Source organism: Pieris napi, chromosome 15 (assembly GCF_905475465.1).
Source record: "Pieris napi chromosome 15, ilPieNapi1.2, whole genome shotgun sequence".
Classification (NCBI taxonomy): domain Eukaryota; kingdom Metazoa; phylum Arthropoda; class Insecta; order Lepidoptera; family Pieridae; genus Pieris; species Pieris napi.
The window spans coordinates 9613600-9627430 of record NC_062248.1 but is presented as its reverse complement, the minus strand read 5'-3'; the positions used below and the strand labels follow the sequence as shown (position 1 = coordinate 9627430).

At 33.0% G+C, this 13831-nt stretch overlaps 1 protein-coding gene and 1 long non-coding RNA gene across 4 annotated transcripts in view; both read right to left on the bottom strand.

The window, feature by feature from the left end:
- LOC125056602 (homeodomain-interacting protein kinase 2) overlaps positions 1-13831 on the bottom strand; it is a 130266-nt gene that overhangs the window by 106587 nt on the left and 9848 nt on the right. The window lies entirely within an intron of this gene.
- Positions 9223-11958, bottom strand: LOC125056603. Its single transcript, XR_007118079.1, has 2 exons — positions 11564-11958; positions 9223-11246 (listed from the first exon to the last, which is right to left on the bottom strand). It is a non-coding gene; the product is annotated as an uncharacterized LOC125056603 (long non-coding RNA).

Genomic DNA, 13831 nt, shown 5'->3' with positions numbered 1-13831 from the left:
GTAACCTTACACCTCCAGACAACGTAATCCAAAATCTGTTCGTGTAAGGATAATCTATGAAGATATCACCTACCGTATATGAACCACTCAATATGTACCTAAAGTAAAGTAATCAATGCCTACGATGCTCTGATAGCAAACTATCCATCATCAAACCACATTCGACCATAACCTGTGTATATAGAGATCAAAATCGCTTGTTATATGTTAATTAATTCAGTCACCTCACGTTGTCGCACATGACTGTAATGGAATCGTTTTGAAACCACAGAACGTAACAAACAGTAGTTGTGAAAACAAGACTGCTATGTTGTATGAATATTTCGCATTATCGGAGAGGTACTGTTCATATAATACATATAATCAGGTACAATGACTATTTTATTGACTGCGCTTGCGCTCGGCACACTGATAACATAAGAAAAATAAAATACAAGATTTAATGTGACAAGCACTTATAAAATAAATAAAATATAAAAACCAAAGGAATATTGATTTCTAAGTGTGAAAAATACTCAAATACTCAATCAAAACGCGTTTTATATGAATTTCAAATTTAGTTAAATAAACACTACATACATTTCGTTTTCAAGCATAGATAATGTGAGTAATATGTGTAAAAAAAGTAAATAATTACTGTTGACGTAATGACCAAAAAATAAAATCAAAGACCCCTCTCACGCTTATGGTGCGTACGTAATACTTGAACGACCCCTATACATGAATAGCGTCCTATCCAAACTAATACTAAATATTGCCTTATAGTAATGATATAATACTTACAAAACCGTACGTTACCGACACGTATCAATTAAAATGCATATTTTTCGTCTACCCTCGCCAAAAGAAAATTCCAAAATTTTGTAAAACCATTTAACTGCAATGCACAATGCAATATCCCGGAGGGTTTTGTAAATACGAAGACATTTTAAAGGGGATTCGCTAAGGGTAACATTGTTCACTTGGCAGGAAGTTCCTCTGCCATTACTTCACCCCTGCGAGGGCGATGAAAAGAAATTTCGAGAGGAAATAGCAAGCGGTAGTAAGTTACGCTTTGGATATTCTGAAAAACTTACGTTTTAATACCGCTGACAATACATAGACAAATTTCTCTATAGAAGACAGTAAATGTTATTAGTATTTACATTACCTTTACTTATTTAAATAAAGTTTCTAGATTCAACTCTAGTTTCGACAGCTGTCAAAACATTGTTTGAAGTTTGACATATTTGAAAGCGCTCGAGACGTCATTGTGATTAAGATACGAATCAGAATGTGGAATAGAATGTGATTTAAACTGAAATAAGTAACATTTCAAACTGAACACTTCTAAGCTTACTCTAAAAATTTCTACTGTTAGGAAGAAAGTTTCCTTTTCCAACACTTTCTTCTTTTAACTGACGACAAAGCGTTTAGAAACATTAAAAAAAAACAAATATTAAATATCTAATATCGTTATCTATGGACTCAACTAGGCAAACATTTAAACTCTAGGGTGCAATGCACTCTTCAATGCAGCCGCGTCGACCTCGTGCGTCATCAGCCACTTTGTAAACTGAATAGAAATTAACTTAGCAACAATAACACTAAACATACGGGTGTCATTGTTCTATAATCCAATTAATTACACCTTACTTCACTTTATAATTTTGGGTAGGTACCTTTAATCGTGATGTCACTATCTGAACACATCTAAAAAATTAGATTCAGATTTCCGTATATTTCGTGATCTACTGTTTTTTAATAGGCAAGTAGGTGATGCCTCATGTGCCTAACACACAGACTTTAGTGTCACCGTACGAGCGAGTGTTAAATGCGGGATCGAACTGAGAATTTGTTGTTATTGTCTCAAGGATGAAAATTTGTTGTTGTTGTCTCAGGGATGAGAATTTGTTGTTGTTGTCTCAGAGATGAGAATCGCACGCTAAAGCCACTAAGCCAACACTGCTCAAATTCCAATTGCTTAAAACCAATTCATTCACTTGATTAACGAACAAGGACAAATGTGCTTTTTACAATTAAATAACGAGTACAATTTACGTAACACAACTCGTTTCTATTTCTATTCATTTTAATAACTATCTAATGACCATTGGACATATTATTTTACACTCCTCAATACTGTATACATGAACTAAATTTAAAACGTAGAATTTCGTCGATTTACCCACGCATTTGTTGCTTTCACCTGAAGACAAACAACACAATGGAGTGTCAATAGTGAATACAAATGATTGCTATGTAAATGATTTGTATGTTTTTTGACAGCGGAATCCGATAACGAATAACAAGAAAATCCTTCTAAGATTATATATTTATATATGATAAGACCAATGATGCATTATTTTTAACAGCATATATATATATACTTTTGTTTGTTACACTCAAGTAGGTTTGATCATTTGTTTTTATGGCCAACTTGCACATGTGTTTCATATTCTAATATTATATTTATTATATAAAACATTATTGAATATGTACACACATGTAATAATAATAATAATTAAGCCTCATTCATTCCATGAAACTTTTAAAAATATACACACTCTTAAAATAGTTTGTTTTTCAAGAACCTCTTATTGAGTATAGGCCTCCACTAATTGGCTCCATCTCTCTCTGTTTTGAGCATTTTTCTCCCAATCCTCTGCACCAACCTGCCTTGGCTCGTCAGCCGACCGTGCAAGAGAGCGACCTCGCTTTCTTTTTCCTGGTGGCCCTTGTCATGTTTGTCCATTGTTCATGCGAGCGGTATGGCCGACACACATGTACACATCAATAACATTAGAACAAACATTACAAAATGCAAAACAGCACAATAGTCAATATGATTACTGTAAATAGGAATACTATAAAAATCTAATAAAAATATATATTTCTGACGAGATTTAAACAAACCCTAGTACTGAATTATTTAATCCCAGAGGAAACTTAATTTATTAATCTGCCTGGAAAATCACCCATGACTTGTAAACATGTGACTTATAACGGGAAAACTGGTAAACACCAGCGCCAGTTGGTCCACCAAAGTCACATGACAAATCGCAAATATGTATTACATAAACATTCAAGTAATTCACACTGTGTACTATATGGCCAGATAAGAATAATAAATATTGAATTTTTAATATCAATAAGTTACTCTGTTAATCACATATTTTTGGGTCACATATACATATGTTACCTAACTATGTAATTATATTTTGATAGGTCTGGGCCTCAGATTTCTACATCTGTTTCGTGATCATGTGTCAATCTAATAGGCAAGTGGGTGATCAGCCTCCTGTGTCTGAGACACGCCGATTTCTTTCAGAAAGTACATTAGTGAACAGCCGGGGACCTTCGACCTCATGGAGACGCACGCTGAAGCCACTAGGCCAACATTGCTTATTATATACTTATGTTGTATAATATTATTGTGCTGAAGCTTTATCATGACATATCTATTTAATAACACTTCCACAATAGTGAGATATCAATACTCCAATCCGTACTCTTAGTACCTACTATACTTATTATATAACGTATTTCCAGGGACCGAGAATTTTATTCGTTATAGGGAGGGAAGAATTAATGTATGGGTATTGGGTTAAACCAAATAAATTTAACTCAGTTTTACGTTATAGAGAGATCTTCGTTGTAACGAAAGACGTTATAAAGAATTAGCACTGTATATCCAAATTCAACATTGTTTATTTTATATCATATAAAAACTAAAATTATATAGTAATAAATACAACTTGTATTACTATATATACTTGTGTATGGTATGAATTATAGACAACGTGTGCGTTCGTGTGTGTGAAATGAATAAATTAACCGAGTATTTACCAATTCTATTAAATGTCTTTAAACAAGGTGAATTCAAATTAAAATAATTCCACAAACACTTGCGATTGTTTCATTAATTATCATTCATTACTATACTTTACAATTGTGCTATTTCTTATCAAAAATTTGGAAATGTTGTAGCTGTTGCAATTAATGATTTTATTAAATGCGTATATATAATGTCTTAAATGCGTAAGTAGGATTACTAGTAATTGTATTAACCTTTGTTTTGTGTAGCGATAATTATCCAGTATAGAACCTCCAACTTGGACGTCTGCCGCCCACATAGTCCTATAGTCTACATCCGGTTCAATTATTGTACTATTTTATTGTTCCAAGTTCTATTATAACGATTCAAAGAAACTCCAGTAAATTGAACGAATATTTAATCTTTTTTTTTAAATGTTACAGGATGCAAACGTGCAGGAGGCTCACCTGATGTTAAGTGATACTCCCATGGACACTCACACTGCCACCAGAAGGCTTGCAAAAGCGCTGCCGGCCTCTTAAGAATTGATATAAACAGGTATAAAGTAGAGGTTTCTAGGTTTGTAGGTTACAAAGAAAATATTCTTTAATCGGCGAAAATTCTTAAGCCATAGATTAGGGATGCATCGATACGCCTTTTGGTCGATATTATACCGATGCCTATACTCTTATAGAACGCTTCGTGAATTAAAATTAAATTAAGGTAAAATATATCGAGTTTGGTTAAAGTTTTTAATTTTTATTAAAAAATATTAACAGTCACTAACTTTGAACAGAGAAATAATTAAATTAAAATAAATAACTGTTAATAATTAAAATTAACATTATCCAATATAAAAAGATTGGTGTTCCAAAAACAAAGCATTTGTTTTGGGGAGAAAGTCGATTACGCAAGTATGTCTTCGTATCGGCAATTCAAATATCGCCGATGCCGATATATCGGCAAACCCAAAGTATCGCCGATATATCGGTATCGGTATCGGATGCATCCCTACCATAAGTTTTCAAAGAACTCAATGTTTACAACATTATTTTCCAAAAACTCGCGTTCAATTTATATTTTTTAATTCAGACAACGCAAATACATTTATCAGACACTATATGTAAACAATTCAGGTTAATGTATCAGCACATCGAGTATCTATCCGAATACATGTTTATAGTTCGATCTCGTTAATATAGTAAGTACGATTAACCTACATACAGCGAACGGAATTTCAATTCCAGTATATTATATACTACGGGCCTTTTACGAAGCGTTAAATATACAACAATAGCTTAGAATATATATTTTTATATGCAACAATGTATACCTGTCCTGTACCTTTCCCTTAATGTCCCAGTGTTGGGACGACCTGTATAATTAAACATTTATGTTTCTAATAAATAAGTTAGAAATTTGAAAACATATCACTCGCCTCACATAGATAGTCAGTTTTATTATATATTTGTGAGAATATAGAGATTGATATATACTGCCTGTGGTTCATTTTATGTTATATTTTACATAAATTCTTCACGGACGACCGCAAAGTTCAATCACTTTCAGTCCAATACATTTTTTTTATATAGAACAGAGAGCAAACTGGCAGGAGGCTCATCTGAAGGTAAGTGATACCGCCGCCTATGGACACCCTCCAGTGCGTTGCCGGCCTTTTAAGATTTGGTACGCTCTTTTCTTGAAGGACCCTAAGTCGAATTGGTTCGGAAATACTTCAATGCATATTAATTCAAATAAATAAAGTCTCTCAATTATGACAGTGTCTACAGTAAGAATAGCCTCATTTAAATCCAAATAAAATTGGTTATTCAGCACTTATTTTCAGTTTAAACATATGCTTATAGTTCAGTTATACAACGTGTTTTAACATGTTAGCGGCGAGACATCCCGACATCCTACACCCTTGCTTAAAAGGGTTCATTCAAGCACTAGTTAACAATGCCCGTCTCACGTACAACTACTATTAGCTTCATTTAGATGACTCCTAAACTCTTGTTAACTGTCAAGTGGAAAGAACTAACATAACTGGCAATGTGTTATCCTTTGATGAGAGTAGATTTTACGATGCGCGCGCACACCGTCACAAAAAACCGACACCCTAAATATCTGTTCAAACGTCTGTTAAACAGTCTGGGCCGCTAGTTGGCGCTTGCTTTGTTTTATCGACAAGTTGCATTGTCTGTCATGGGGTAGTGTTTTTGAGAGTCGTGTTTATTTAAACCAAAATAATGATGTCAATACGAGAAAACCCGTTCCAATGTGATAAAAAACATAGTGTATAATAATATCATGATTAGTTTCGATTGGAAGTGACCATTAAAATGAACAAGAAAAATGCATTTCGAAGAGGGAAACGTCCCTCTAAAGTGCTCGAAGAAAATTATTACGCCAAAGTTTAACAAGTTTTAGTTTGTTTAAGTTTATCAATTACTTACCTATAAATGACTTAAAAAAAGAAGTATAACTTCTAACGCGTGTACATAAGTACAAACACGTTTTTTATAATAAAACACTGAATGTTAGTGATATAGATAGCACATCGGGTCGGGTACACAAAAGTTCTTTTTCCACAGATTTATTTTTAAATCTACGAAAGTCACTGTATTACCTATAGTACTCATGCATCTCTGTCTATCAAATCGTTTTCACTCTGTAATGGAAAGAGACAGATCAGTGAACCGGTCACATCATACTAGAACTACGGAGACAACAATTTACTTTATAAATGTTAGAGTTTGCGATAATGAATTCATAACTTCTACCCCGTAATATGCAAAACAAAATCTTTTAATCAAAAGCTTTTACGAAATTTCCTTTTAAGCATAACAGTGAAAGTTTACAGCGATTAATCACAGTGACAAATGTACGAGACTCAGCGGGCTTCGGTCCGGTTGGAAAGTTTTTACAAATACCTTGCCAAAACGTTCATCTTTATGATTAAGGGATGACAAATTTATATTTATTTAGGAATAATTTGCACTTTTACACAACATAAATTACAGGTTAGGGAGCGTTCAAGTATTACGTCACCCAATTTTTGGAGATTCTTGATCCCCCCTATCCCATGTAACCGTAACGTTTTTCTGTACCCAATAGTAAAACAGTGACATATTCGAAGAGGCGGAAAGACTTTGATTTTGTTAAAGCAGTAACCCTCTAGATTTTTCAAATCGTTTATCGTTTGTTTAATGTAAAATTTCAGATTTCTTTAATTTTTTTAAGTTAAACTTATTTAGGCGCATGAGGGTAAAATTTTTACGGAACGTCACGAAGATGTGCAGCGTTCTGTCGATTTTTTTTCTTTAATATAGATGTGCTTGTATAATATTGTGGTGCAATTATTAATACTTGAACACCGATTGTGCTTTTAATATATATATCAACATCTTTATTATTTTATTAAGTGAATAAATTACGATTTTTTGTGTTGGTTTTGTATTTTTATAGGGGCACAGAACCAAGACCTTTTTTCCTAAGACCCTAAGTTTGCTGTTTTAGACAATGTGGACATAAGTTAGCAATTATGATAATAATTAATTTGTTACCATATTTATGGTAGTATTTCTATATACATAACAACAACTTATTTTAGTTCTGGTTTTTAATTAGCCTTAGTATCATTCATTAATATAGAAAGACTGACAAAATTAAATTATGGAATTTAGGCAGCTTAGTTACTCAATAATTAATTTACAAATAAGTTTCACTTTTGACATGTGTACTTTGTACGCAATCACTTTTTTTTTTAAATATATTTGTCCATTAATGTACTTACTTATGTTATCTGTTTCATATATATTATTGTTTATCCATATTTTGGCTTTCTATATCGTCTAAGTGTTTTGTTTTATAATATGTATGTTAGCTGTAAGATTACTAATAAATAATCACTATGTTACTGTGTATAAAAGTAGAACGCGTTCCAGTTATTTCTAAAATCACAATTGACTGGTAAACGAATATTCTAAAAGCCTTTTGACAGCATTTACGTAACCGGAAACCAATCTACAACAAGTAGGTACTTGTAGTCACCAAACATTTTTGTTTACTTAATAAATTGTCAATCACTTATTTTACGCAAATTTAGAATTTATAATGTAGCTATAACTTGTGTCCCACACTAACACAGAGATTAAAACTATTGAGTATCTTCGAAATCACATCATCTGCAATGTAAGTTTAAATCAGCAAAATATAGCTGTTGGTAACTTCTGTAGAATTTTAACCTCGTATGTCCAAAGAACCAAACATTACAGGGAACGAAAAAAGGCTTTTGTCCATAGTTTTGGATGGTAAAAAGGACTTATTAATAACATAAATATGTCCTTCATTAGATTATACCAGTTAAATGTCATAAGAGTCTAAGAATAAAAAATAAATGCTTTTTTGACATACGAGGTTATCAGTCTACAGTGACGTTATGCTCTTATATCGGACAGTAATAAGGCTCAAGATGGCCCATAGGTACCAGGAGAAAATAACAAGTGAGGAGTTTGGCATTGTCGGTGTGGCAACAGTTACGTAACGTGCGCGGGCGGCAGGGGACAGGGGTGAGTGACCTGCATGGCCGACGTTGCCAATTTGCGCATCACGAAATCTTCACTGCATATACGAAATTATGGCACAAGATAATGTACTCTATATTATGAGGGCCTGGTTTATGATTTCGATTAGCCTTAGCCGACGTGGACAAAATATAACGTGTTTGTTGGTATGGTTACTAATACAAAACTAAATATAATTAGAAAACTTTGTATAGCAGAAGGTTCATCTGATGTTAAGTCATATGGACAATGCGAGGGGCCCGCGAATGCGATGCCGGCCTTATTATATATCGATACCTCCTAAGTATACTGAGTCAACTGACATTTTAGTAATTTTACAGGAGAGCCATTTTAAGGCAAATTGTTTATATTTTAATGAAATCAAACTAATTCGGAATAAATTAAATGTTTTTTTAATAAAGATTGAAAGCTCTTCCTTTGGTATAACATGATTTTGCTGAATTTTGTTTTTAAATGATATTTTATGTACATGACTCATTATACACGGGCGGGACTCAATAGTAAAATGGTTTAACTACCAGTTATATTCATGTACGTTGTACATGAAAATCCATGGCTTACTCGAGAATATTACGAAATATGATAATCATTTTATTAATATCATACTACTTTTGGTTATTTTCGATTTTTTTTGTCCCACTTTATAATAAAATGTTTAAATTACATCACTTGACTCATTATACTAGGAAAGTAATTACCTATGTTAGTAGTTAAAACCTCAACGTATACTGGACTAATATAATTAATCGAGGCTTTTTAATTACTCATTTTAGGTATTTCGAATACCTCACGAAATTAATAAAGGTCAGGAAGAAGTAGTCTCATTAACAAAACAACACATTTAAAGAATCACGATGTATTTTTCGTTTATACTAAGTAGGACCCTTTTTTGTAGCATGTAGTATCATTAAAGTTTCTTGAAAAGTAACAAACATCAATAAAAATAATAGAAACTAAAAATGGTAACTTACTTTAAACAATATTACTAAAAATAATAGATATGAATAATATAAATATCTAAAAATCTAGGAAATTCTAACTTAAATATTAATAAAAATAAATAATTAAATAAATAAAAATATTAAAGGTTGAACGAATCAAAAATCAGTCTGAATCACTATCTTCTGCTCCATTAGAGTTATTTAGATAGATAGATCCATCATTAGTAGTTGTCCAGTTGTTTATAAGTTTTGAGTTTGATTTGAAGTCCTTTATTAAATCCTGAGACACTTCAATAACTGTGTATGTATCTAAAAGCTGTATATCATTGATCAGGCATATAAAGCTTTTTATCTTTGTCTGTCTTTCAATTAAAGCGTGCATACTGTCGCCTTCACTTTGTGAATGACCCACTATTAGAAAGCGATGGCTAATAGCTATACTACACTTTAAACTACCTAACATATACATTAAGAAATAAATCCTATTTCTATTTTGGCCTCCACAGTTGTCTGACTAAAACAGGTAATCATTGACACCTTCACCACCCGTATCTTCTATAAACTTAAAATGATAGCTGGAAATTTCAATTGCACCTCTCTTTGCTGTCTGTTGATACCATCAAAAGCAATCACCTTGGCGAGATCCCAGAATTAATATCGTGAAATTATACAAATAATGTTTCCGTTTATAATAAAAAGTACTCACGCTTCCGTGAGGTACATACATTAAGACACTTTTGAAGATCAGATGCTGATGTAAGGATTTCATTATTTTGTAACGCTGATTTTTTATCTTTTGTTTTCATCTTTCTAGCTTTCTCTTTTTTTTTAAATGCTCATCATGCTTTTCTTTATCTGCCTGCAGAACTTGCTTGTTATTTTCATAAATGTGACATTGTTCACAAATATCTTTTTTGGGTTTATAAAACCTATATATAGATATTGTCTCACGGTAGTCCATAAACCATTCGATTCATGAACAGTTTTGGGAAGGATAAAAAGCCTTCCAGATAATTTTTACTTTATTTTTGGCGAGTGTAATGTGACTCTACAGGAGAAAATGCTTCAACGTGATCTATAACACTGTGAACGTTATCGGATGGATTATATGTTCATCCAAAGACCACGCTGATCTGATTTAATAAATCCATTACCTTTATCGGACTTTTCTAAATCTGTATAAGCAAAATCAAAACTAATAGAAAGGGTTCTCAAGAACATAGTTTTGCAAACCAATATTTTTGTGGTCTTAATAATATTATCTCCTTCACTGCTTTTTTTTTATCGACAATATTTTTTCTCTTTTTTCCAGCTTTTACAACATATCTTGCCAAAAAACCCATTGTCTTCGGTGGTCCAATAATCCAAAACATTCTGTTAATTTCTCACTGCATTTTTTCCGACAAGTTGAGGGGCAAGAAGTTTTCATAATTCTCGTAGCATGTACTCTTCCGTTTCTACTGACATATTCCAATCCTCTATTAAGCTTATATTTCCTCTCCTTATCCTTACATTTTTTATCCTTTAGCCTTTCTTTATCTTTTTTCGCAATGGAAATGCGCTTTTGGCGTTATTGGACGATGAGTATGTGATGTCATTAATGTCAGAAATTAACAGGAGATGAGTCAAAAGAATTATACGGCGATGGTACTGGAGTAATATCACAATAATTTTCTATAATGCTATTCTGGATGGGCGAATTACCTGGAGTGTTCTCTATGACTGATGGCGATCGATCTCCTTTTTGAGTTCAGTTATCAACATTCGATACCCAAGGCGAAGAGCAAAGAATATAATCTACGAATAATATGTAAGCATTAGAAGGGATATTCTGCGATACTTCCTTGCTATCATTCTAATCAATATCATCAAGTATTGATAGCTCCTCTTCCATAAAATTTGCATCTGGTGGCAATGGAGACTCTAAAACAAACAACAATTAAAAACACAAGAATTCATATTTTTATATTTAACGTGCCATTATCAAGTTATAAAATTTATAACACATAAAAAAATATATTATACCACAATTAAAACAAATATATCAAAAATTGAATTAGTACATTATTATAGCCAGATAAATCAAGTGTCTTCTTTATAAAGTTTGTTCGTTGTAAACAGGTGTAAATATAGTTGTATCAGTATACGGCGTACTAAGCAACGTGTAACAATTATCAAACAAAAATGGCAAAATCACACTATAATATGTAACATAAATAAAGTATATCAATGTAACTTACCATATTCATCCCTGTTTTGCATTATATCACCGATTCCTGAGATATTGCTAATTGTATCATTAGTATTATTCACCTTATTATTGAGAAAATTAAAATAAATTCGCGCCCTCGCCGTCATTTATCGTATACTGAGCCATAATATACTTGTATCAATGCGTCCCTCCTCACGCCCCGCGAATACTGATACAATGTTATTTGGATCAGTATACAATGTACGATTTTAACTGATGTTGAAATTGATTTAGTATACGTGAAATTATCTCGGTAATTATAGGTCCTTTTAAAAAAAAAATAACACTAACATTTAGATCATGGTTTATTATGTACTTTTGTATAAAAAAAACAAAATACCTAAATTTGTTAGATGACTCAGTATACTTAGGAGGTATCGATATAATTAATGTATTTAGTCGAAAAGGACTAAGGATTCAGAACCACGAAATATAATTCTCAAGTCACTGACAGTAAAATAATAATGCACTAATAATAATTAAGAACTTTTTGACAATCGTATATCATTAGTCATTTACGAGATAAATTGACTGCACTTAAAGCAATTAAGATAATGCACTTGATCTTGAGGATTGCCTTGGTATTCTTAATATTTTCAAGCACGTAGAGGCAAGATAAGTATTAAAAAATCCCATTGTCAGAGCAAGTCACGACTCACGACTATTGAATTGAGACCTTCGTTCCACTGAACGATTGACTGAGAAAGAGCAATTTCAACATTCCTCGTTCACAAAGATCTCTCAAACTTCGGAATACGGTATTAGGGACGCGTTGTAAGTGATAAGGATTAAAGCTGCTATTCAGTTCAACAATGCATCATATAACATTATCTACATAACGAACCTACTACGTTTTAAAAATGTAACACACTTCAAAGTATATCCGAATTTGTTTATCTGTTATATTCACAGATAATAAGTGAGACACTAATGACATTCCTTAAAAAAAAAAACTTATAATCACTGATATTTATAATCACAACAAAAACATCGTTGCGCAATTTATCACGACGTTACATTGTAGCCATGAGACGAAGCCAAACTAAATAAAACAGCGAGAATTGCACAACCGTTCCATTTATTTCTCTACTCAACGTCTCAATTTCTGAAGCAATGCTTTGAAAAGACCAGAACATCCTGCTAGTCATCTAAGTGGACACAAATTATGAGCCGGTCACATTATCACTGGCTGGTGTTTGGGTGTAAATATTGCGTCACACAACTCATCAACCTAAATTACACCTAAAAATGATTGCAGTAGAGTAAAAATCGCAATAAACAATACATTTAAAACTTCCGCGATACAATTTAAAAATATATAGAATGACGCGAGTATTCAAATATCTTTTCCTGGTCCGGGATTTATATTGGTATAGAAATATATTCATGTCGGCGCGAACACGTGATTATGCGGCCTTGGTTCCGTGGTAAACAACTGGGTGTGGACTTCAAGTTTGTCACGGGCACTCGCACGAGGCCCAAACTCTTACACCACGTGACATTAAGACCACTGATTATTCCGTATAAACCAATGTTTTATTTATTCAGTTGCAAATAAGAAATATATGATACACGTGTAACCTTCAAAACTTATGTTTAAAAATGCCGTTTCGGTCGACTGTATTTTAATAGTACGGACTCGCCTGTCTACTATATATACCAACAACGAATCATATTTCGTACATACAATGCGCAGAGGCGATGAGAACTTGAAGGAACCTGATCATGGTAGGTAACACAAAAGGCAAAAGATTGCGTGGCCGTTCACCAGAGGACTGATCAAGTGAAAGACTCTACTCTGTACTCTACTCAAAACTATACACTGTTATAAAAGAGGCGCTGAACAGAAACCGGCTGAAACAGATTGTCCACTCCAGATGTTTCCTTGCTGACCACGACGCTCAGACGTGAGCTACCGACTGAAGAGAGAGTGTCTATCGTATTCTGAAGTTCCGACCAACTTGGGCGTTAAGTATCAACCCATCCATGGATTCGAAGGTTTTATACGATTTAAGATTTCAATATATCAAAACGTTTGGACTGCACGATTAACTGACGGACTGCCAATACGATTATTGGCAGTCGGGTCAGTTTCTCAGACGTCGAGGCTTTTCGCAAGCATTTTGCAATAGACCTGTTTTATAGTTGTTGCGTGTATAAAATATAAAAGTAGCGATATTGATCAACACAATGCATTATATATGAGTTAAGAACCTTCTTGTAGTGAACGTTAGTCATTCCACAACTTAAAAGTTAG